The sequence below is a fragment of the Pleurodeles waltl genome, chromosome 3_1, assembly GCF_031143425.1.
Source record: "Pleurodeles waltl isolate 20211129_DDA chromosome 3_1, aPleWal1.hap1.20221129, whole genome shotgun sequence".
NCBI lineage: Eukaryota > Metazoa > Chordata > Amphibia > Caudata > Salamandridae > Pleurodeles > Pleurodeles waltl.
In genome coordinates this window covers 1,794,817,388-1,794,844,116 of record NC_090440.1, presented here as the reverse complement: position 1 = coordinate 1,794,844,116, position 26,729 = coordinate 1,794,817,388, and positions in this window count along the sequence as shown.

Below are 26,729 nucleotides of genomic sequence, written 5' to 3'. Positions count from 1 at the left end.
GTAAAAACATTTGTAACATGTGTTTGGCAGACTTAAGTTTTGCTGTACTGCACAGGCAATGTTCATTGCCGCACACAGGTGAAAACAATTGGAAGGAACATTGAGGGTAACACATCACTTTTTAATGTACATGTCATAATGTAAGGTTTCTGTATGCATATGTAAGGGAAGATAACCTTTAACAGCCCTCCTAATCAACATATACTGAGAATCCACAATAGTAGCCGTCCCGTCAAACAGGATAGTCTTCAGGATAGAAAATAAGTGAGCTAAGTGACACTTTTAATGTTGCAAATCACTAAATATGATAAGGGAGGGCAGGTAGACTTGTGGAACACTAGCCTGCATATGTTTGGTTAAATATAAATAGCCTTACTCTATTTTTCTAGCATAGTTTCCAGAAATTAATTGGAAAGCTAAATAAAGTTGCTTGTTTCCAACAAAAACATCCTTGAGTATGTATTATACTGGCAAAAGCTCCCTTTGCAACTGTTTGAAAGATTTACACATGTACATTGGTACACCACTTGCTTCCTGTGGCAGTGGTATCCCAAAGTAGCACAAAGAATTGCCTACTCAAACTTAAATAATGGAATAATCTACATGACCTTTGTGAAACCATGCACATTTTATGTGAGGTATTTGTAGAACTGAGCTTATTACATGCTTTTGGCCACTTCAAATCTGGAACACTCTTTCATTTATTGTCTCTTTAAAAGACTGTGGCCTTCATTATGACTGTGGCGGTAAATCCCGCTTACCGCCATACTGATGGTCGCCAACTTACGTGGCGGCAGCGGATATCAGTTCCCCATATTAAGGCACACACACACCAATCCGACAGAATTCAGACACAAATCTGCCAGACCAAAGGTCAGTGAAAAACTGGCAGTATTAAAACCCACACTGTTACGCCAACAGAAAAACGCCCCCACATTATGACCCACGAATCACCACGGCGAACATTTAACTGCGGGAAACCATTGGCAGTAAATACCGCTGCGCTCACAATGGACACCCACAGACAAAACAACACTACATTGGACAACAACACACACCTGACACCCATACGCACACCACGTCCACACCACTATAAAAGACACGCACACATTACCCACAACCCTTTACGAATACAAATCATTGCCACGAGACAGACACCAACACCACTAACACAACTTCATGCACATACCACATACACCCCTACATCCCTAACACTCCCCACTTCACACACCCCAACACATTACCCAACACACCCTCACCAACACACATCACATAACACCCATGGCACCACAAAGGAACCCCTGTTTCACTGAGGAGGAGTTAAGGGTCATGGTGGAGGAAATGATCAGGATAGAGCCACAGCTGTTTGGAGCTCAGGTGCAGCAGATATCAATAGCAAGGAAGATGGAGCCACGGCCGAGAATCGTAGACAGGATCAACGCCGTGGGACAGCACCCCAGAACAAGCAACAACATCAGGAAGAGGTAGAACAACCTATGGGGGAAGGTACGTTCCAGCTCGCTATCCAGAATACTGGTGGTGGACCCTCACCTCCTCTCCTACAGCTCACAGCATGGGAGAAGCAAGTCTTGACAATACTGCAACCTGAGGGCTTGGCCAGAGTCGAAGGAGGTCTGTACTCTGGTAAGTCAATTATCTACTATTATCACCCCGTACCTGCATGCCATCACATACCCTCACCCTCACTCACATCACTCCACTACATCCCACACACTCAACCATTACATCTCTTCAATCCCAATGCCAAGCCCTGCATATTGTACCAATGTATGGACACTCATCACTAAAGCATGCACAGCATAGAGAACTAACAATCCCACCATACACCAACATACACAAGTAAAAGCTGGCAGGGCATCAACAACCATAGAGGGGAAGCCAGGGATTTACAATATGTCACACACATTAACCATAACACATCATTTACATCCACACAGGTACCCCAGCCAATGTCACCGGAGAGGAGGTGCCAGCAACATCCAGTCTCCCAACTGAAGAGGCCCACAGTGATGACAGCACCTCTGGTCGCCTGGATCTGGCTGACCAACCTGGCCCATCAGGGATCTCTGGACAGTCAGTCATTAATGTCTCCACTCATGCCTCCATGCACTACATCCACATCCACTACCCCCATCACGCCTACCACTACACACCCCTCACTGGAAGTCACCACCCCCACATCCATGCACACGTCCCCTGTGTCCTCTCCCACTCTGTCTGTGCCCCCTTCTCCCAAAGTACACAAATGCAAGCACTCAGACACCCAACAGCCATCCACCTCACAACAGCATCAGCCCATGCACCTGCACCCAAACACAGCAGACACCTCCAACAACCACTCCCTCTTCCTCCACTCCCAAACCTTCATCCTCTTCCCACCCCAGTGTCCCTTAGAAGCTTTTCCTTTCCGCCGTTAACCTCTTCCCTACCACTCCCCCCGTCCTTCACGTCTGGCCAGGGTGGTCAGATCTCTGGCGAGCACCTCGGCCACCCAGTCCACGGCCACAGTAGTGTCAGCAGCTACTGCAGGTGGGAGAGGCTCCAGGGAACCAGTCATCAGCACTGACAGTGTGCCTGCACCAGCTGCTAAGGGGAAGGGCAAGGAGGCACTACCAGCTGCCAAGGGGAAGGGGCCTGCAGGCAGGAAGGACAGGAGGCTTGGTGCTGGGACTGATTCTGTGCCCCCACCACCAACCATGGCAGTTCAGCCATCTGATGCTGCTGCGGAAGGGCTGGAGCCTTCCCCTCATCACTGGCATCCCCGACACCAGTGCCACCACCAGCACCACCGCCAGCAGCAGCAGCAACAGGGGGCAGCCGCCCGAGGCTGCAGTGGAAGTGCTGGAGCATCCCCCCTCTACTGCCAGCACCGCAACCAGCACTACTGCCAGCAGCAGCAGCCCCAGTGGGCAGCTGTCCGCGGCTGTAGGGGAAGGGCTGGAGCCTCACCCCACCACTGCTAGCACCGCCACCTGCACCGCCATCAGGACTGCCACCTGCACTGCCAGCAGTACCACTGCCAGCAGCAGCAGCCGCAGTGGGCAGCCTTTCGAGGCTGCAGGAGAAGGGCTGGAGCCCCCCCCCGCCACTGGCATCCCCAACACCAGCACCGCAACTGCCACTACTGAACAGCCGCCACTGCCGGCAGGAAGTGTGTAGTCCTGCCTCAATTGCGTGTATGGCGTCCTGGACTCTGGACATCCTGTAGGTGTGACACCCAGGTGAGAGACCGTGGCCTTGCACTCCCCAAGTGCTGCATCACAGGGCACAAGCCCCCCTCCAGAACCAGTGGAAGAAGCCATCCACTCACCACATCCTTGCCAGGATGAATCACACTGGGCACAAGGCCCCCTCCAGAACCCGTGGAAGAAGTCACCCACTCACACCATTCTTCCCAGGTTGAAGCACACTGGGCACAAGCCCCCCTCAAGAACCAGTGGAGAAGCCATCCACTTGAGAGACTGTGGCCTTGCACTCCCCAGGAGCGAGCAGTGGACAAACCACCCACTAGAGAGACTGTGGCTTTGCACTCCCCAGGACCAAGCAGTGGGCAAACCCCCCACTAGACAGACTGTGGCTTTGCACTCCCTAGGACATCGCACAGGGCATGTAGCCCTCTCCAGGACCAGTGTTGTTGTACCATCTTCCGGCTGAGGTGCCCCCGTTCCATGTCCCCCTGAAGTGCCTGTGTATTTTCAACCTGATGCCCCTGTTGGCCGTATTACCACCGCTTTATCACCGACCGCCAGGGTTGTAATGAGGGTCTTTATTCTTCAGTAAAAAGACTCTATTTGACATTTGGCTAGCATACACCCATCTCTGATCTCACACTCATTGCACCACTGCTCTCTGAAGAATGCATCTGTGTGACTTTCTTCTGGGGTGTAAGAATGGGCCAGACAGAAATTGCCTTTACTCAAAAGAGAATTATTTATAATCAAAAACAGTGTTCTGTTTCTCAAAATCACCTTATATGGTAGACTTATCTATCCTACAACTCTCCATTAATTGCCAAGCAGTCACCATCAACGTGACCTACTAATTTTATAGCCGATCATGTGACCTGTCACTCCAGAGAATGTCCCAAAAATTTCACAAGTTTTCAGAAAGAGCGGAAGAAATAAGTGAGTGATCACAAAGGCAGTCTAAAAAAAAAAATATATATGTCTGGATTTCTACAAAACAAAGCTAATCAGGGATGTAGACAGAGCACTTCTTCCAGTAGCGATCAGTTCACGTTCAATTTGCAGGATTCTCAGAGATACAATGAACAAAAGGCAATCAAAAAGACAATTAACACATCTATTCTGGTGATCTTTGAAAGGATTCCAAGAGCACGATTAGGGGATTAGGTTATCAAAAGAGGGGGAACTGTTAATTGGGAAAATATAATACGTATCTGCTTAATCTCCTATTTAACATGATTAATATAAACGAAAAACAGCTTTGAAACTGAAAACCCAGCAGGAGTTATTTTAAACTCTGCATCATAAAAAATGACATAAACATGCCCTGTTGATTTTTCTTTGAGATGTTTTTTTTTATATTTTCTACTGAAATCTCTTTGAAAGGGTATTTACTGGAAGGACGTCCATAGAAACGAAAGCCATTACAAATCACATACCTCATGTTGAAAGTTAACAGTATTTGATGGAGTGCGTGCTGTTACTCCGTAGGTATCTGGTTGTGCCCGCACCATACCTGTAATTTAACTTGTCTTCTGCTCTCTCACACAAATCTCAATTTAGGATATTTATTATATCCACTGCTTCATTTCGCATCACGCCAAACCTAATGAGGATAATGCTATTAATTCTGCAAGTAATTAGCATGATTTAACATATTTAAACTAACAGACGTTTTCGTTTTTATCTTGTTGATTTTTATTCTGAATGACATTTTTCACGTCAAGCCTTTTTATACACTTATTTCTTCCTAATTCAGTAAAGGCTGTTTTTTTTATGGACAAGAGGGATACCTTCGAAATAGGACTAACAAATACTGTAAGCATCCTGTCGTCCATGCCATTTTAGAAGACACATTGCGTGGTAACATATGGTCTTGGACAATTTTAAATTGTAATGTGTGCTCTTTACCAGTCAAGAAAGATTATTTAAAATCATATTTTACTTTGTTGACTTATTTATTGTATCTGTGTGTGTGTGTGTGTGTGTGTGGATAACCTTACTGACATTCATTCCTGGATGTTGTCAGCACACAGAATTTTATGTAACAACAAATCATAGTTGGAAAACCCCAGAGTAGTTCAGGCTTCAGGCACCCTGGCACACATATAGCATTTGTTGGAAAGTGGATTATTGGTAAGGTCAGGTAAGTACCTACACTTAGCAATAGGCCACAAACATCCACTAGGTCCAGTCAAGGGCTCAACACTTAGTAACTTGGCAACAAGCGATAGGCTTAACTTAAGAGACATGTGTGTAAAACATTTAATATCAACAAAACAGTAAATAGGTAAAATACTAAACACAATACAAATCCAGCACCAATTCATAAAAATACTGTATATTTGTATCTTTCAAATGACAACAACACAACAAAAATCCAAAAAAGGGAACCAGAGATATGAATTTTTAAATATTCAATCAGGCCAAAGTCAAAGTCAAAAGTTGGGGCAGACTGTGATGAAGCCCTGCTCAGCTACACTAAGCGGGAGTCCTCAGTTAAAGTTTTACCTTCACACTTAGTCATTTTCGTGAAGGTTTTTCCTCAACGGGGACGAATTCGCACATTGAGGCTGACCTCGCTGGAGCCCTCGCTTCGGATACATGTCGCAGGAGGCCTCGGTCCAGGTTCCTACAGTGGACTTTGAAACTTTTTCGGGACAGAAATGTTCGCCTGGGACCAAATCAAAAGTTGAAGTCGACCTCGATGGAGCCCTTCTCGGATATACTGCGCAGGAAGCCTTAGGTCAAACTTTTACCTTTGGACTTAGAAACTATTCCAGAGCTTTTCTTCCCTGATGTCAGATGGCCCTCCTCAGCAAGCTGATTTTTATGCAACATCATCGGATTGCCTTTCCACGAGCCCCCGGTCAAATTCTAGAAGTCTGGGGCTCCGGAGCTTTTCAGCTGGATTAACCTGGAAGTCAACCTGGGTCACAGTCGAAGTAGGCCGGCTTGACTCACGACGTTGGGTCAGTCCACTTATGGAGTTTTTTCCCAGAGTTGCTCCAAACATCTGCAAACTTCTGGATCTTCTTCCAGAAGGACTTTTAAGGTCCTTGAAGTATCCACAACTCACCCCTAGATTCCAGAAGCTTTGAGTTGCTCCTTGGGGGGTTAGGACTCCGAATCCCAAAATGCACCTGGTTCAAATCCTTAAATGACCACTGGTCACTAGTCAGCTGGTCTGTTTTTGCAGGGCTTGATGCAGGTGACTCTGGTCAGCTCTTTTCTACATGTAGCTTACAGAGATTCCCTTCTTGGAGAAGTTGAAGCCAGACAAAGTCCTTTCTTGGTGAAGCCTAAAGGTGCAGCTGGTGCAGTCCTTCTGAGTGCAGTGTCCGTGTGCATGTTGGGGGTCCAGCAGGGCTGTCCTTCTTCTTGTTTTGTTCCTGTAGGCATCTAAAGTGTGAGGCAGCTCTGCCAATTATATTCTTGCTCCTGGGGTGGCAAGAAGGGGGGTGCTCATGTCCAATCACGTGCAGGCCACCACCTTCTTGTGTGACCACTTCTGGGAAGTGTGGCAAAAATCAATCTCAGGGAGAAACATTCCTCCAAAGTCCAAGATCGCACAAATTCAATATTGGAGTTTAGATCTGGCTGAGTCCACCCTCTGGTGTGGCTAAGATTCCCTTAACACACACCTTTCCAGTCCTCTCTTAATCTAATCAAGGGGCACCTGGTTGTCTGTGGCTGCAGGAAATAGGGGAGGTCTAGTTGCTGTCCCAAATGTCCTTCCCTCCTTTGAAGTCCAGTTTGGCTGCTCTCTCCCCATTCTGTTCTACCATCTGCTGAGGCAAATCTCCTCCCACCAGATACTTCCTCTCTTTTAGCCCAGGTCACTTTACACCTCATGAAGGTAGCCTGGCTCAGACTGCCAGGGGCTGATCAATCAGAGAAGAGCTCTACAGGGCCGAAGTGGGTAACTTTTAGCATGAGTTCTAAAACTCTTTCCTGGTTCATGCTATATTAAATTCAACAGTGGAAAGTTGCTGGATTTATTATAACTTTAAATTTGATACTAAACTTGCTATATTTAGCTACTTCCTATGGAAAATAATGCTTTATTATTTTAAGTCTCTCCATGTTAGCCTTTGTAGCCATTTCACCACAATGGGGAAAAATACATTTGGCTATTTTACCTTCACCAGGACATATCTTGGGGGTGGCTTATATGTAAAAATAAAGTAGCTCATGGCTTTGGAAGTACGTTTAATTCCGAAGTCGAATTTGGGGTTAACTTTAACTTCAAAGCAGCCAGCAAAGCAGGCCTGCCTTCATAATGATCCTAGGCACCACAGCAGTACACCTATGGGTATACTACCTATGCTGGGGTCCCTAGACCTACATGCCCTACCTTATATTAAGGACTTATAGGTAGGTTGGTACAGCCAATTATAATTGGCCTAATATGAATATGCCATTTTAACCAGAGCACAGACCCTTGGACCGGGGCACCATCTGAGTCAGAAAAACACAATTATGAGTTAAAATGGAGCAAAACGTTAGGGGGCTTCTGTAAGAAACCCAGTTTTCCCACAGCATTCAATGATTAAATCTTCTAATGCCGTGCTCTGACTGGCAAATAATGTGAAGCAAACACTATCTAAAAATATCTCCAGTATATGAAATTAAAACAAAATTTCCCACACTGCCACCCTCACCTGGCTACCGTCATTTTTTGTGATGCCAGCATATTCTTAGCGCCAGCTTGTGTGGCAAAAATCGACACACAGCCTGCCTCAATTCAACTCACAGCCTGCCTAGCGATGAAAGAATCACTGCATCGCTGACCCAGAATGACACAGCCCGGCTCCCCAAGTGGAGATCGACGCAGCACAAGCGTTGTGACTGGAACTTCGACGCACAGCCCACCAGATCAATGCAGCACTGAGCCAGAATGACGCAGCCTGAATTCCTGCGTGAGGAATCGACACCTTGCCTGCTGTGCCTCAGAAACTCCGACGCATCGCCCCACCGGATCGATGCAGCACCTGTGACTCCGTCCTGCATGCCCAGGATTTCCACATGTCATCAAAAGACCCTGCATCGCAGTGAGGATCCAAGACTGTGCGCCGGAAATCGATGCAAAGACCTTGCAGCATGGAAAGAATCAGCGCATTGTCTGTGTGCATTCAGAAATCCAATGCACACCCTCCTCTTTCCATGCATCTCCTCCTCTGCGGTCTTCGTGCGTGTAATTTTAATGCATTCCAGGTACTTTGTGCACACAAGAGAATTTTTTTGATTTTTTAAGACTCTTCTTATCATTGCAAAAGTGGTATTTCTACTTGTTCTTGTCAAATCTTGATCATTTTGACCTTCATTTATTCAGATAAATAATCTTATATATTTTTATTTAACCTGTGTGGTGTATTTTTGTGGTGTTTCACTTTGTTATTGCATGATTTATTGCACAAATACTTTACACATTGCTTTCTAAGTTAGGCCTGACTGCTCAGTGCCAAGGTACCAGAGGGTGGGCACAGGATAATTTGGATTGTGTGTGACTTACCTTGAATAGGATTGTGGTCCCTACTTGGACAAGGGTGTAAACCTCTGCCAACGAGAGACCCCATTTCTAACAGTATCCTTTTAATTTTTTAGGAGTAAGCAGTGATCCGTGAGACCACTGACTGCTCTTAAAAAATGTTGATGCCCACATTCACAAAGGGTAATGGGTCCGGATACCAACTTTTTCAAGCAGTCTGCAAAAACTGAAGGTTTTGTGACTGCATTCTAGTCGCAAAACATTCATACATGCTCCTGAAACTCGCTATTAGGAAGGGACTCCCTTAACATGCCCCTTTCTAATACTGACTTAAAACTCTATTTTGAGATTAAGTCATAGGTAACTAAATCACAAAATAGGGTTAGTACCTGTCACATACAGCCCAATTCGCTGTTTCTGACAACTAAATCCTTTGGTACATGTGGCCCTTCATGCTTTGCATAATAATGTAGTGAGCCCTTTTACAACTTGTGAGGCTGAGGCCTCTGCAAAGCAAACCATTTGTTTCACAACCACTCTTGTACATGATAAAGAGACCTCAGGATTCATTCTATCAGAAACATATTTACCTTGCCTATCTCAGATGTCTTCTGGTCAATACAATATATATGCATTGTCAATGGCAGAAGAGAGAGATTTGCTATGGATGATGCTAAGCCAGGTTGTAATAATATCCCTCTACACCCTCACCCCTATTTTATCTTTTTTACTTGTTTTAGCAGTGGATCATACATGCATAGAAGGAGAAGAAATTATTTTATGAATAGCTGGACCCTGAAAAGGGCAAAATACCCCTTGCCACATCTCTCTCACAGGGTAGCTGTTCCAAGCCTGCAGAGGTTCCATTGCTTGTGCTAGAGCTCCTTTCAGTTATCCACGGCTCATGGAAGGACCCGACCAACTTTGGATGTGGAGCAACTGGACCGATTACACCTTCTGCACTTGACTCTGAGTGATAGCTGTGGATGATAAGTCAAAGGCTCCTTCAGTGGGGAGGTGTATAAAGAGAACATGAGTCATCACTGAAAGTGCAATCAGTGATATAAAAAATATATTTCCAGCCAAATACTTGCTTTTATATGAAAAAGATATATTTTATTTTTAACTCTACACATGCAAAGGAATAGCAACATTTGTAAGCAACAACACAACCCCTCTGAGGTCAGATCTCTACTGTTTGTCGGGCAAATTTATGTCCCACACTCTTCCTTGTAATGTGGTCAGGGGATTTCCCCATTCAATCGTGGTCACATCCAGAGAATGTTTCCTAGTAGACCGTATTCAAGTCCTCCCCTTTGATTTTTAGAAATTAGTCTAAGGTGCCTATGGGTCTGCAGCATCTTTAGCAGGGAGTCTACCAGAGCCCAACAGGCCTGATTCAAGTCTTACCTGCTCCTGCACCACAGAAGAATTTAGTATGCCTTTGGCTGCCCTTACCAAAGCTCAGATCCTGTTTGATCCTGTTTGGCAGAGGTGGGCTGCTTGCACCACATGTGGTAGTTCCTGGCTGACTCAGGCTCTCTCCTGAACAGTGCTGCCAGCTTTCCCCAGTGATCGGAGATGCTCCCAGTTTGTGTAGATGCAGTAAGTCAGTCTTTCCCACATGGGGAGGATGGTCTTCCAGCTCCTACCTGAAGTTTAGCGAGGGTGCACAATCTTCCACGGCATCTTCCAAAGTCCTCGTGGGTTGATCAGAGGCAGATATTGATGCACTGGGCTCAGCCCCCTGGTCACAGCCTCACTCTTGTTCCGGGTCATGGCCTGAACTCTTTGGCATCTTAATACCGGTAGCTCCTCTTGGCATATGAGGTTGCTGCAGTATCTCTGCAGACAGTGAAGACTTCTCCGGTGCAGTTGCCCCACCCCATGGTGGCCTCTCCTGCCATACAGGGTGTCGCTAAGGCATTTACAAATCCTGGTGTGCTGATAACACAATTACTTCGACAGAGGCTCCCTCTGGCATACAAGGTCACTGCAATGAGGCAGTGTGAGAAAACATGGCTGATTGCAGAGGCCCCATAACTTTTTGCCCCCATTTTCCTCTTTTTGCTGGTGTTTTCCTGACTTTGATGGTGCCCTGGGTACTGCTAACCAGTCCCAGGGCCTGTGCTCTGTGTAAAATGGATATGCAAATTAGGCTAATTATAATTGGCTAAGTTAACCTACCTATAAGTCCCTAGTATATGGTAGGGCATGTAGGTTTAGGGACCACAGCATAGGTGGTGCACACCTAGGTGCACTGCTGAGGTGCCCAGTGTCATTTTAAAAGCAGGCCTGCCTTGCTGGCTGCTTTTAAATTAAAATTATATGCAAATTCGACTTTGGAATTAAAGGTACTTCCAAAGTCTTAACCCCTTAGCTGCTGGGCCTTTTCCCCCCAGTGCTGAGCCCTTTTTTGGCTATTTGGGGTAGTTCGCGCTTAGGGCTTCATAACTTTTTGTCCACATAAGCTAACCACGCCAAATTTGCGTCCTTTTTTTCCAACATCCTAGGGATTCTAATGGTACCCAGAGTTTGTGGTTTACCCTGGAGGAGACCAAGAAAATAGCCAAAATACAGTGAAAATTTAGTTTTTTCCAAAAAAATGGGAAAAAAGGGCTGCCGAAGAAGGCTTGTGGTTTTTTCCCTGAAAATGCCATCAACAAAGGGTTTCTGGTGATGAAATCACTATCTTCCCACCTTTCAGGAACGGGCAGACTTGAATCAGAAAACCACATTTTCCAACACAAATTTGGCATTTTACTGGGACATACCCCATTTTTACTATTTTTGGTGCTTTCAACCTCCTTCCAGTTAGTGACAGGAATGGGTGTGAAACCAATGCTGGATCCCGGAAAGCTAAACATTTCTGAAAACTAGACAAAATTCTGAATTTAGCAAGGGGTCATTTGTGTAGATCCTACAAGGTTTTCCTACGGAAAATAACAGCTGAAATAAAAAAATATTGAAATTGAGCTGAAAACAACAGCCATTTTTCTTTATGTTTTACTCTGTAACTTTTTCCTGCGATGTCAGATTTCTGAAAGCAATATACCGTTTTGTCCGCTGGACTCTTCTGGTTGCGGGGATATAAAGGGCTTATAGGTTCATCAAGAACCCTAGGTACCCAGAGCCAGTAAATGAGGTGCACCCTGCAGTTGGTTTTCATTCTATACTGGGTATACAGCAATTCATTTGCTGAAATATGAGGAGTGAAAAAGAGGTATCAAGAAAACCTTTGCATTTCCAAAATGGGATCAAGATAAGGTTTTGAGGAGCAGTGGTTATTTGCACATCTTTAAATTCCGAGGTGCCCATACTAGCATGTGAATTGCAGGGCATTTCTCAAATAGACGTCTTTTTTACACACTCTCTTATATTTGGAAGGAAAAAATGTAGAGAAAGATAAGGGGCAATAACACTTGTTTTGCTATTCTATGTTCCCCCAAGTCTCCCGATAAAAATTATACCTCACTTGTGTGGGTAGGCCTAGCGCCCGCGACAGGAAATGCCCCACAACACAACGTGGACACATCCCATTTTTTCACAAAATACAGAGCTGTTTTTTTGCAAAGTGCCTACCTGTAGATTATGGCCTCTAGCTCAGCCGGCACATAGGGAAACCTACCAAACCTGTACATTTTTGAAAACTAGAGACCTAGGGGAATCCAAGATGGGGTGACTCGCGGGGCTCTGACCAGGTTCTGTTACCCAGAATCCTTTGCAAACCTCAAAAAGTGGCTAAAAAAACAAGTTTTCCTCACATTTCGGTGACAGAAAGTTCTGGAATCTGAGAGGAGCCTCAAATTTCCTTCCACCCAGCGTCCCCCCAAGTCTCCCGATAAAAATGATACCTCACTTGTGTGGGTAGGCCTAACGCCCGCGACAGGAAATGCCCCAAAACACAACGTGGACACATCACAGAAAACAGAGCTGTTTTTTGCAAAGTGCCTATCTGTAGATTTTGGCCTCTAGCTCAGCCGGCACCTAGGGAAACCTACCAAACCTGTACATTTTTGAAAACTAGAGACCTAGGGGAATCCAAGATGGGGTGACTCGCGGGGCTCTGACCAGGTTCTGTTACCCAGAATCCTTTGCAAACCTCAAAAAGTGGCTAAAAAAACAAGTTTTCCTCACATTTCGGTGACAGAAAGTTCTGGAATCTGAGAGGAGCCTCAAATTTCCTTCCACCCAGCGTCCCCCCAAGTCTCCCGATAAAAATGATACCTCACTTGTGTGGGTAGGCCTAGCGCCCGCGACAGGAAATGCCCCAAAACACAACGTGGACACATCACAGAAAACAGAGCTGTTTTTTGCAAAGTGCCTACCTGTAGATTTTGGCCTCTAGCTCAGCCGGCACCTAGGGAAACCTACCAAACCTGTACATTTTTGAAAACTAGAGACCTAGGGGAATCCAAGATGGGGTGACTCGCGGGGCTCTGACCAGGTTCTGTTACCCAGAATCCTTTGCAAACCTCAAAAAGTGGCTAAAAAAACAAGTTTTCCTCACATTTCGGTGACAGAAAGTTCTGGAATCTGAGAGGAGCCTCAAATTTCCTTCCACCCAGCGTCCCCCCAAGTCTCCCGATACAAATGATACCTCACTTGTGTGGGTAGGCCTAGCGCCCGCAACAGGAAATGCCCCAAAACACAACGTGAACACATCACATTTTTTGACAGAATACAGAGCTGTTTTTTGCAAAGTGCCTACCTGTAGATTTTGGCCTCTAGCTCAGTCGGCACCTAGGGAAACCTACCAAACCTGTACATTTTTGAAAACTAGAGACCTAGGGGAATCCAAGATGGGGTGACTCGCGGGGCTCTGACCAGGTTCTGTTACCCAGAATCCTTTGCAAACCTCAAAAAGTGGCTAAAAAAACAAGTTTTCCTCACATTTCGGTGACAGAAAGTTCTGGAATCGGAGAGGAGCCTCAAATTTCCTTCCACCCAGCGTCCCCCCAAGTCTCCTGATAAAAATGATACCTCACTTGTGTGGGTAGGCCTAGCGCCCGCGACAGGAAATGCCCCAAAACACAACGTGGACACATCACAGAAAACAGAGCTGTTTTTTGCAAAGTGCCTACCTGTAGATTTTGGCCTCTAGCTCAGCCGGCACCTAGGGAAACCTACCAAACCTGTGCATTTCTGAAAACTAGAGACCTAGGGGAATCCAAGGAGGGGTGACTTGCGGGGCTCGGACCAGGTTCTGTTACCCAGAATCCTTTGCAAACCTCAAAAAGTGGCTAAAAAAACAAGTTTTCCTCATATTTCGGTGACAGAAAGTTCTGGAATCTGAGAGGAGCCACAAATTTCCTTCCACCCAGCGTTCCCCCAAGCCTCCCGATAAAAATGATACCTCACTTGTGTGGTTAGGCCTGGTGCCTGCGACAGGAATAGATCACACAACGGTCAATGTTGGTCCTTACGTGAGGCAGCTGTTGACCCTGGGGTGATCCATTCCTGACACAGACACTAGGTGTAAGCACTCAAGTGGGGTAGTGTTTTTATCAGGACAGGTGAGGAGTCACTGGGTGGTAGGAATATTGTGGATCCCAGCATATTCCTGTAGTTTGTGTGACAGAAATGCGAGAAAAATTGAGTTTTTTTTCAACATTTCAGCTTTGCAGGGTATTCTGGGTAAGAAAACTTTGGGGAAGCCACACAAGTCACACCTCTGTGGACTCCCCCGAATGTCTAGTTTCCAGAAATGTTTGGGTTTAGTGTGTTTCTCTATATGGCCGCCGAATCCAGGACCAAAAACACAGGTGCCTGCCTTACAAAACCAGTTTGTTTTGCCATGGATAATTTTGATGTCTCCACAATATGATTTGGGTGGTGGAATTTGGGGCTGAACTAAATTGGGGAGCACTCTCTCTCTGCTTGCCGCCGCATTCACCTGCTCTCTGGGTTGGCCTAACCCACTATTACCCAGTTGCACAAACAGCTTGCGAAGGGACAGCAGGACTGTCCTCATCACCTCCCTCATAATGTACTGGAAGAGGAGTTATCGAATGGGACTCCTCTGACTGAAAAATCACTCCCAGAGTCTGCGCCATTGTCCTATCCCTCAGATGCTGTCTCAGTATCTGATGTCTCAGTCTCTGATCCTATGTCAGAGCGGTCCTCTATAACCAGAGTGTAGGCAGCAGTCATCCATCAAGATGCCATCTCTGCTATTGGCTAAACTGTTGCTCTAAAACACTAGCCTACGTAGACAGTCACAAAATCGATGGTGTGTGAGATACGTGCAACAGTAGAGGCCACCTTACCTGCTCTTCTTCCCTCAATCAGCACGTACTTTCAAGACACTCAAAAAACACCTTGTCACATACCATTCGTCACAGTCTTTAGCACCTCCTGCGCCCAGTCCAACAATCATTATTGGTGCTCCCACTCCCTCCTCCTCGGATTCCCTCATTACCACCCAGCAAAAGTGCCCTTCATCTCTCCATAGACTTTGCTAATGTACTCAGCTATTTACATAAAATACAGATTTGCTCTTTGCAGTAGGCATATAAACCTTCTGCGCTTCTTTATGGCACTAAAACTGCCACTAGACAAGTCGGACCCTTTTCCCCCCAGGGAAACCACACACATATTGACAAAAGTGATATATATATGACAGCCAATCACCTGAAACTCAACTCAAGCAAAACCGAAATAATCCTCTTTGGCCCACACAAAAACACCTGGGACCCCTCATGGTGGCCCACCACGCTAGGCCCTGCACCCACCCCCGCCAACCACGCACGCAACCTAAGCATCATCCTAGACTCCTCCCTCTCGATGACCCAACAAATCAACGCTCTCACCTCCTCATGCTTCAACACACTCCGTATACTGAAAAACATTCAAATGGATCCCCACAGAGACCAGAAAAACTGTCACTCACGCACACATCAGCAGCAGGCTTGATTACGGAAACGCCCTCTACGCCGGCACCACTCTAAAACTCAAGCGCAAACTACACGCATCTAGAACTCAGCAGCACGACTCATCCTCGACCTCCGCCGACACGAACACATCTCTCCACACCTCAAATCCCTCCACTGGCTCCCCATTGACAAAAGGATCACCTTCAAGATCCTCATCCTCGCACACAAATCACTCCACAACACAGGCCCTGCCTACCTCAACGAGAGTCACCTTCCACACCCCCACACGAAACGTCCGCTCAGCTGACCTCTCTCTCGCCTCTGTCCCCCGCATCAAACACACCACCACCGGGGGCAGATCCTTCTCCTACCTTGCACCCAAAACCTGGAACGCCCTCACAACCCACCTTCGCAAGACCCAAAACCTACTTCTTTTCAGGAAGGGCCTCAAAACCTGGCTTTTCGAACAGTGAACCTCCCAGCCCCTTTCCCTCCCCCCGCCCCCCCAAGCGCCTTGAGACCCTCACAGGTGAGTAGCACACTTTATAAATCTCTTTGGTATATATAGATCTACCTCTATATATATATATATATCTATGTACATAGATATATCTATAGATATATCCATGTACATAGATATATCTATCTACATAGATATATAAATATAGATCTATATATAGATCTATTTTTTTTAGTTGTTGTATGGTTTCCTTGGGGGCCAAAATGGCCCCCAGGGAAACCCTACAACATCTAAAAAAAAAAATGCCCCCACAGGGGGTCACCCTGCCCACGGGCGACCCCCTGTCATTTAAAAAAAAAAAAAAAAAAACAATCCCCTAGGGGGGGGGGGCGCGATCGCGCCCTCCCCCCCCCCCCCCAGGGGGCACCTACCTTTTTTTTTTTTATTAATTATGCCCCCGGGGGGGGGCGGCCCGTTTTCCGAGGGGGCCACCCCCCCAAAGTGAAATCCCTGGCGTCTAGTGGTGTTTCCTGGCCCCCGATCGCAGCTGTGCTGCGATCGGGGGCCAGGAAACACTTTGAGAAGGCCTCGTAAGAAAGGGGAGAGTCTCCCCTTTCTTACGAGGCCTTTTCAAAGTGTTTCCTGGCCCCCCGATCGCAGCTGTGCTGCGATCGGGGGGCCAGGAAACCTGAAAGTGTTTCCTGGCCCCCGATCGCAGCACAGCTGCGACCGGGGGCCAGGAAACACTTTCAGGAAGGCCTCGTAAGAAAGGGGAGTGTCTCCCCTTTCTTACGAGGCCTTCCTGAAAGTGTTTCCTGGCTCCCGATCGCAGCTGTGCTGATCGGGGGCCAGGAAACACTTTCAGGAAGGCCTCGTAAGAAAGGGGAGACACTCCCCTTTCTTACGAGGCCTTCCCGAACGTGAGAAAGGCCGTTTTCCCCATCAAAGCAGGAAGCGGCCGCAAGGCTGCTTCCTGCTTTGATGGGGAAAACACCTTTGCAACGTCAGCGCGCCGCGAGGCGCGCTGATGTCACAAAGGGGCGGGTGGGGGGTCGGGGGGAGACACGGAAGCTTCCGTGTCTCCCTGGGGGGGTTTAAAAAAAAATAAAAATCCGACGCCCGCACCTAAGCGGTTAAACTACCTTATTTTTACATATAAGTCACCCCTAAGGTGTGCCCTATGTGCCCCTAGGGCTGGGTGCCATGTAACTATAAGCAGGGACTTTATAAAAATAGATTTATAAGCCCTGGTGAGGTAAAAACAGTCAAATTCGTTTTTCCCTCATAGAAGTAAATGGCCTTCATAGGCTAGAATGGGCAGACTTTATTTTAAATTTTAAAGTCTCCTTAAATGTTGCATACCAAGAATTTGGTATCAAATTAATTGTTGTAATAAATCCTACAACTTCCAGTTGTTGTATTTAATATAACTTGTTCAGGTAAAAAGTTTAGACTTTACCTAAAAAGTTGCCAATTTCAGCTCTGTATTGTTTTTGCTGCTGTGCTCTGATTGGCCAGCCTGCAGCAGCTTCTGCCAGGCTGCCTTGATGAGGTGTGAAGTGGCCTGACTTCACACAAAGGAATGTGCTTGGGGGAGAGAATCTCCCCTCAGCAGATGGTGAGGCAGGAAGGGGGAGGGCTGCCAAACTGGTCTTCAAAGGCAGAGAAGGACATTTGCAGCACCCAGCAACACCCCCACATCCTGCAACCCCAGACAATTAGGTGCCCCCTTGATTAGATTAGGAGAGGGCAGGAGAGGGGTGTGTTTATGATTTTTAGCCACACCAGTGGGTGGGCTCAGCCAGATGTAACCTCCAAAAATCAGATTCATCCATGTTGGATTTTTAGAGACTGTTGCCTTCTGGGATGGATTTTTGCCACACTTCCCAGGAAGTGGTCATCACAGGGGGACGACCCTGTCCCTGATTGGAGAACCAGGGCCCCCCTGCTTTTCACCCAGGAGCAAGGATAAAACTGGCAGACCTGCACCCACGCCTCAGATCCCCTCCAGAATTCAACAAGAAAGGAACTAAAGAAGAAGAAGGACTGCCCTGCTGGACCCCTGGCCTGCACCTGGAACCTGCACTCAGAAGGACTGCACCAGCTGCACACTTGGGCTTCACCACAAGAAGGACTTTGCCTGGCTTCAACTGGTTCAAGGAGGGACTCCCTGTTTGCTACAGGTGAAAAATTGCTATCCAGAGTCCCCCTGCACCAACTCCTGAAAAGTGACCAGCTGACCACTGTCCAGTGGCCAGAAAGGAGTTTGCGCCAGGTGCATTCTGGGAGTTGAAGTCCGCACCCCCCAAGGACCATCACAGAACTTCTGGACCCTTGGGGTGAGCTGTGGACCCCAAAAGAACCTTAAAAGGACATCTGGGTGAAGTCCCAGAAGTTTGGAGAAGATTTGACAAATTTTGTAAAAAAGCTCCAGAGAGGGACCGACCCGCCGCGGAAATTCTAGCCGGCTTGCCTCAACCGCGACCCGGCCTGACTTCGTGGTTCGTCCCGGTAAAGAAAAACATCCGAAAAAGAGACTAAGGCGGTCATTCTGACCCTGGCGGTCAAAGACCGCCAGGGCGGAGGACCGCGGGAGCACCGCCGACAGGCCGGCGGTGCTCCAATGGGGATTCCGACCGCGGCGGTAAAGCCGCGGTCGGACCGGCACCACTGGCGGGCTCCCGCCAGTGTACCGCCGCCCCATTGAATCCTCCAAGGCGGCGCAGCTTGCTGCGCCGCCGAGGGGATTCCGACCCCCCCTACCGCCATCCATATCCCGGCGGTCCGACCACCGGGATCCGGATGGCGGTAGGGGGGGTCGCGGGGCCCCTGGGGGCCCCTGGGCATTGCAGGGGCCCCCGTAAGAGGGCCCCTACATGTATTTCACTGTCTGCTGCGCAGACAGTGAAATACGCGACGGGTGCAACTGCACCCGTCGCACAGCTTCCACTCCGCCGGCTCGATTCCGAGCCGGCTTCATCGTGGAAGCCTCTTTCCCGCTGGGCTGGCGGGCGGCCTCCGCCGCCCGCCAAGGTCAGAATGAGGGCCTAAGTCCGAACGTAAAAAGTTGACCGGGACCTCCCAGCCATCGTATCCGAGAAGGGCTCCACGGACGTCGGATCAAGATCCAGGTTTACCCCGGTCGAAGGATTTTCATCTCGAAAAAACGACTAAGTCCGAAGGTAGAAATCACCACCGAGGAAACCCACATCGCGTATCCGGACAAGGGCTCCAGGAGGTCAGATTCAACTGGCAGGTTCGTCCCGGTGAAGAAAAATCTTCAAAATAAAGACTAAGTCAGAAGGTAACTTTTTAACCGAGGCCTCCCGCGACCTGTAGCCGAGCAGGGCTCCATCGCGGTCGGCCTGAAAGTTTGACTTTGCCCCGGTCCTGGTGCAACCAGATGACCCGATTGGCGCTTTTTGTTTCTAAGCGCTAGAAAAGTAATAATTCTTTAAAAATTCATATCTCCGGTTCCCTTTATCCGATTTTATTCGTTTTGGTGTCATTTTAAAGATAAAAATATAAACTATTTTTATAAATTGGTTTTGGATTTTTAAACTGTTTCCTGTGTTTTATTTAATTACTGTTTTGTGATATTTGAATGCTTTACACTTTGTCTCCTAAGTTAAGCCTTGACGCTCGTTGCCAAGCTACCAAGGGTTGAGCTGGGATTAATTTACTGAGACCTAACTGTACCTAGGTGGAGGTTAGTGGCTTGTTGCTAGGTGTAGGTACCTACCTGCCCTACCAATAACCCATTTTCCAACATAATTGGAAGCAGCGACGGGATCCTGTACTTGTGTTCAATATCACGTTACAGTTTTAGGTAAAACAAATTAAACATCCTTTAAATTGTCCTAGTGCAAAAATTGTTTTTAATTTTTAATTTGGATTAATTTCAATTATTGAACTTTTGTAATTTTTCTAAATTCTTGTTTCCAATTTTTGCAAAAAGTTTTTGTTGACACAAAACTAGGGAACCATGGAGCTTGATCTGGCTAGCCTACCCACACTGACAGTAGTCCAGCTTAGGGGGTTGTGTATTGAAAGAGGGTTGCCTGCAACCACTGATCTCAGGAAGCAAATCCTGATCACATCCCTGACAGCATGGGCTGAGGCCCAAGAGGTAGAGTCAGAAGAAGCTCCAGAGGAGGGAGAAAGAAGGGAGGATGCTAGCTCTAACCACTCAGGGGAGGGAAGGCATCTGAGCCTAAGTGAGGATGAGGAAGAACGGTCCTCAGTAAATACAGTCACTAGGGGCAGATCCAAAGCTAGTGGTGGGAAGGGGGTCCTTTCAGGAGGAGAGAACCCATCCATCAGAGAAAGAGAGCTGGAGGCCCAGCTAGCATACATAGCTTTGGAAGCAGAGAAGCTGGCCCTAGAAAAGAAAAAGTGGGCATACAAAGAGAAAAGAGATGGAAGCAGCGATAAAGAAGCTGAGGTGTCCATGGGTGGGGGAGGTTGCCCCAGATTACCCAAGGGGGTAGTTCCTGCTTATGTAGAGGGGGATGACATAAATAAGTGGCTGGGGGCCTTTGAGAGGGCACTCCAAATGAGAAGGGTTAGGCCTCAATACTGGGGTTCCCTTTTGTGGGAGTTGGTCCCCAACTCAGGGAGGGATAGGCTTCTGACCTTAAGGGGGGAGGAGGCAGATTCATACCCTAGTATGAAGAGGTGCTTAGCCAAGAAGTTTGGTCTGACCCCAGAGCAATATAGAATGAAGTTCAGGGACACCCAGAAAGTCAGTACCCAGTCTTGGGTTGACTTTGTGGACATTTCACTAAAGGCACTAGAGGGCTGGATTATTGGTAACAAAGTAGATACTTATGAGGGGTTATACAATCTGATCATGAGAGAGCACATCTTGACCAATTGTATCCAAGAAAGGTTACGCCAGCATCTAGTGGACTCTAAGCAGACCAACCCTAGAGAGCTAGGGGAGGCAGCTGATGAGTGGTTGAGAACCAGGGTGGTTGTCAAGTCCCAGGGGGGAGACTCCAAGAAGGGGGGGACAGGTCCCCAAAAACCTAAGGAGGGAGGTGGTAAGCCCACCACAGAGACTCCCTCTGTTCCCCAGAACCCTAAGAAGGAGGAGAGTAAATCCCACTCCCACTCTGACAAGCAGAGACAGGGAGACCCAGGGTTAAAAAAAACTCTTGGACAGTAGGGCTTGCTTTGACTGTCAGCAGACAGGTCACTTCAGAGGAGATGCAGCCTGTCCAAGGAAGGTGGTTAGCACTGGGCTGTCTAGTGTAGCCATAGAGGAGGATTCCTCAGATGATGAAGTCCTCCTAGCATTTAGCTGGGAGACAGGACCAGATGGTAAGCTGGTGATCCCTGAGGGTGGGAGTAGGCACTTCCACCACATTCAAGTGAATGGGATCCCTACCACTGGCCTGAGAGACACCTGTGCCAGTCACACTATAGTGAGTGACCGGTTAGTGACCCCAGACATGTATGTCCCAGGAAAGACAAAGAAAGTCAGGATAGCCACAGGGGAGGTCACCTCCAAACCTGTAGCCATAGTGCCCCTAGAGAGGGAGGGTATCCTTGACTGGATTAGGGTGGTAGTCAGTGCTGACCTTCCCCTAGATTGTATCCTGGGCAATGACCTCCCAGAGGTGAGTCTGGTCACAGATGGGGTGGTCGCCCAGGGCGCCCCCCCAACCCAAAGTCCTGGGGAGTCAGTCCCTACAGTTAAGAGACAGGGGTCCCCAAGAAAAGGAAAGAAGAAAAGGAAGGGTAGGCCACTCTTAAAGAGAGTTCCAGGGAGCCAAGGGCCTTCTGCCCCAGTAGGGGGGGAGCCCAGAGTTGGCACTGGTGAGGCCTCACCTGACCCCAAGGAAGTCCTGAGTAGTCAGGCAGCTGTCCAGATGCAAGGTGTTGCCCCTGCACTGACAGAAGGGAGAGTGGAAGGAGGGTGTCTGCCACAGGAAGTGGTAGCCCCCCACTCTAGACAGCAAGAGGGGTGCCAGGACCCCAAAATGCCCCCTAAAGCAGCTCAGCCACCTGTCAGTGGAGAGCTTAGGGCGTGGTTCTGGGTACTGACAGCTGTCAGTAGCCTCTGCTGGGTGCTAGCCTTCCTGGCAGCACTGTACTTGGCCTGGGAGGCAGACCCCAGGGCCAATAGCAAAGTAGGCCCCCTGACCCTGTTGGTCATGGTGGGGTTGCTCAAGTGTTGGGTGACCTCTTTGGGTAAGCTAGGTGTTGCCCTATCAAAGTTAGGAGTAGGGGAGGTGGGCACCTCACTACCCAAGTTGGCAGAGAGAAAGGAGGAAGACCCCCTAGAGGGAAGTTTCAGTTTGAGTTGGGTCCTTTTACTGTTGGGATGGCTTCACTACCCATAGGGAGTGACCCTGACAGGAGGATATAAGGCAGAGTAGGCCCTGCAAAGGGACAGCTAGTTTTCTTCACTGTCTTCCTCGCCTAACAAGCCAGGAAGACTCTCCCAGGGTTGGGCTGAGTCTCCTGGGCGTGTGGGCTGGGGGGGGGTTGTGTGAGAAAACAGGGCTGATTGCAGAGGCCCCATAACTTTTTGCCCCCATTTTCCTCTTTTTGCTGGTGTTTTCCTGACTTTGATGGTGCCCTGGGTACTGCTAACCAGTCCCAGGGCCTGTGCTCTGTGTAAAATGGATATGCAAATTAGGCTAATTATAATTGGCTAAGTTAACCTACCTATAAGTCCCTAGTATATGGTAGGGCATGTAGGTTTAGGGACCACAGCATAGGTGGTGCACACCTAGGTGCACTGCTCAGGTGCCCAGTGTCATTTTAAAGGCAGGCCTGCCTTGCTGGCTGCTTTTAAATTAAAATTATATGCAAATTCGACTTTGGAATTAAAGGTACTTCCAAAGTCTTAAACTACCTTATTTTTACATATAAGTCACCCCTAAGGTGTGCCCTATGTGCCCCTAGGGCTGGGTGCCATGTAACTATGAGCAGGGACTTTATAAAAATAGATTTATAAGCCCTGGTGAGGTAAAAACAGCCAAATTCGTTTTTCCCTCATAGAAGTAAATGGCCTTCATAGGCTAGAATGGGCAGACTTTATTTTAAATTTTAAAGTCTCCTTAAATGTTGCATACCAAGAATTTGGTATCAAATTAATTGTTGTAATAAATCCTACAACTTCCAGTTGTTGGATTTAATATAACTTGTTCAGGTAAAAAGTTTAGACTTTACCTAAAAAGTTGCCAATTTCAGCTCTGCATTGTTTTTGCTGCTGTGCTCTGATTGGCCAGCCTGCAGCAGCTTCTGCCAGGCTGCCTTGATGAAGTGTGAAGTGGCCTGACTTCACACAAAGGAATGTGCTTGGGGGAGAGAATCTCCCCTCAGCAGATGGTGAGGCAGGAAGGGGGAGGGCTGCCAAACTGGTCTTCAAAGGCAGAGAAGGACATTTGCAGCACCCAGCAACACCCCCACATCCTGCAACCCCAGACAATTAGGTGCCCCCTTGATTAGATTAGGAGAGGGCAGGAGAGGGGTGTGTTTATGATTTTTAGCCACACCAGTGGGTGGGCTCAGCCAGATGTAACCTCCAAAAATCAGATTCATCCATGTTGGATTTTTAGAGACTGTTGCCTTCTGGGATGGATTTTTGCCACACTTCCCAGGAAGTGGTCATCACAGGGGGACGACCCTGTCCCTGATTGGAGAACCAGGGCCCCCCTGCTTTTCACCCAGGAGCAAGGATAAAACTGGCAGACCTGCACCCACGCCTCAGATCCCCTCCAGAATTCAACAAGAAAGGAACTAAAGAAGAAGAAGGACTGCCCTGCTGGACCCCTGGCCTGCACCTGGAACCTGCACTCAGAAGGACTGCACCAGCTGCACACTTGGGCTTCACCACAAGAAGGACTTTGCCTGGCTTCAACTGGTTCAAGGAGGGACTCCCTGTTTGCTACAGGTGAAAAATTGCTATCCAGAGTCCCCCTGCACCAACTCCTGAAAAGTGACCAGCTGACCACTGTCCAGTGGCCAGAAAGGAGTTTGCGCCAGGTGCATTCTGGGAGTTGAAGTCCGCACCCCCCAAGGACCATCACAGAACTTCTGGACCCTTGGGGTGAGCTGTGGACCCCAAAAGAACCTTAAAAGGACATCTGGGTGAAGTCCCAGAAGTTTGGAGAAGATTTGACAAATTTTGTAAAAAAGTTCCAGAGAGGGACCGACCCGCCGCGGAAATTCTAGCCGGCTTGCCTCAACCGCGACCCGGCCTGACTTCGTGGTTCGTCCCGGTAAAGAAAAACATCCGAAAAAGAGACTAAGTCCGAACGTAAAAAGTTGACCTGGACCTCCCAGCCATCGTATCCGAGAAGGGCTCCACGGACGTCGGATCAAGATCCAGGTTTACCCCGGTCGAAGGATTTTCATCTCGAAAAAACGACTAAGTCCGAAGGTAGAAATCACCACCGAGGAAACCCACATCACGTATCCGGACAAGGGCTCCAGGAGGTCAGATTCAACTGGCAGGTTCGTCCCGGTGAAGAAAAATCTTCAAAATAAAGACTAAGTCAGAAGGTAACTTTTTAACCGAGGCCTCCCGCGACCTGTAGCCGAGCAGGGCTCCATCGCGGTCGGCCTGAAAGTTTGACTTTGCCCCGGTCCTGGTGCAACCAGATGACCCGATTGGCGCTTTTTGTTTCTAAGCGCTAGAAAAGTAATAATTCTTTAAAAATTCATATCTCCGGTTCCCTTTATCCGATTTTATTCGTTTTGGTGTCATTTTAAAGATAAAAATATAAACTATTTTTATAAATTGGTTTTGGATTTTTAAACTGTTTCCTGTGTTTTATTTAATTACTGTTTTGTGATATTTGAATGCTTTACACTTTGTCTCCTAAGTTAAGCCTTGACGCTCGTTGCCAAGCTACCAAGGGTTGAGCTGGGATTAATTTACTGAGACCTAACTGTACCTAGGTGGAGGTTAGTGGCTTGTTGCTAGGTGTAGGTACCTACCTGCCCTACCAATAACCCATTTTCCAACATAATTGGAAGCAGCGACGGGATCCTGTACTTGTGTTCAATATCACGTTACAGTTTTAGGTAAAACAAATTAAACATCCTTTAAATTGTCCTAGTGCAAAAATTGTTTTTAATTTTCAATTTGGATTAATTTCAATTATTGAACTTTTGTAATTTTTCTAAATTCTTGTTTCCAATTTTTGCAAAAAGTTTTTGTTGACACAAAACTAGGGAACCATGGAGCTTGATCTGGCTAGCCTACCCACACTGACAGTAGTCCAGCTTAGGGGGTTGTGTATTGAAAGAGGGTTGCCTGCAACCACTGATCTCAGGAAGCAAATCCTGATCACATCCCTGACAGCATGGGCTGAGGCCCAAGAGGTAGAGTCAGAAGAAGCTCCAGAGGAGGGAGAAAGAAGGGAGGATGCTAGCTCTAACCACTCAGGGGAGGGAAGGCATCTGAGCCTAAGTGAGGATGAGGAAGAACGGTCCTCAGTAAATACAGTCACTAGGGGCAGATCCAAAGCTAGTGGTGGGAAGGGGGCCCTTTCAGGAGGAGAGGACCCATCCATCAGAGAAAGAGAGCTGGAGGCCCAGCTAGCATACATAGCTTTGGAAGCAGAGAAGCTGGCCCTAGAAAAGAAAAAGTGGGCATACAAAGAGAAAAGAGATGGAAGCAGCGATAAAGAAGCTGAGGTGTCCATGGGTGGGGGAGGTTGCCCCAGATTACCCAAGGGGGTAGTTCCTGCTTATGTAGAGGGGGATGACATAAATAAGTGGCTGGGGGCCTTTGAGAGGGCACTCCAAATGAGAAGGGTTAGGCCTCAATACTGGGGTTCCCTTTTGTGGGAGTTGGTCCCCAACTCAGGGAGGGATAGGCTTCTGACCTTAAGGGGGAGGAGGCAGATTCATACCCTAGTATGAAGAGGTGCTTAGCCAAGAAGTTTGGTCTGACCCCAGAGCAATATAGAATGAAGTTCAGGGACACCCAGAAAGTCAGTACCCAGTCTTGGGTTGACTTTGTGGACATTTCACTAAAGGCACTAGAGGGCTGGATTATTGGTAACAAAGTAGATACTTATGAGGGGTTATACAATCTGATCATGAGAGAGCACATCTTGACCAATTGTATCCAAGAAAGGTTACGCCAGCATCTAGTGGACTCTAAGCAGACCAACCCTAGAGAGCTAGGGGAGGCAGCTGATGAGTGGTTGAGAACCAGGGTGGTTGTCAAGTCCCAGGGGGGAGACTCCAAGAACGGGGGGGACAGGTCCCCAAAAACCTAAGGAGGGAGGTGGTAAGCCCACCATAGAGACTCCCTCTGTTCCCCAGAACCCTAAGAAGGAGGAGAGTAAATCCCACTCCCACTCTGACAAGCAGAGACAGGGAGACCCAGGGTTAAAAAAACTCTTGGACAGTAGGGCTTGCTTTGACTGTCAGCAGACAGGTCACTTCAGAGGAGATGCAGCCTGTCCAAGGAAGGTGGTTAGCACTGGGCTGTCCAGTGTAGCCATAGAGGAGGATTCCTCAGATGATTTAGTCCTCCTAGCATTTAGCTGGGAGACAGGACCAGATGGTAAGCTGGTGATCCCTGAGGGTGGGAGTAGGCACTTCCACCACATTCAAGTGAATGGGATCCCTACCACTGGCCTGAGAGACACCTGTGCTAGTCATACTATAGTGAGTGACCGGTTAGTGACCCCAGACATGTATGTCCCAGGAAAGACAAAGAA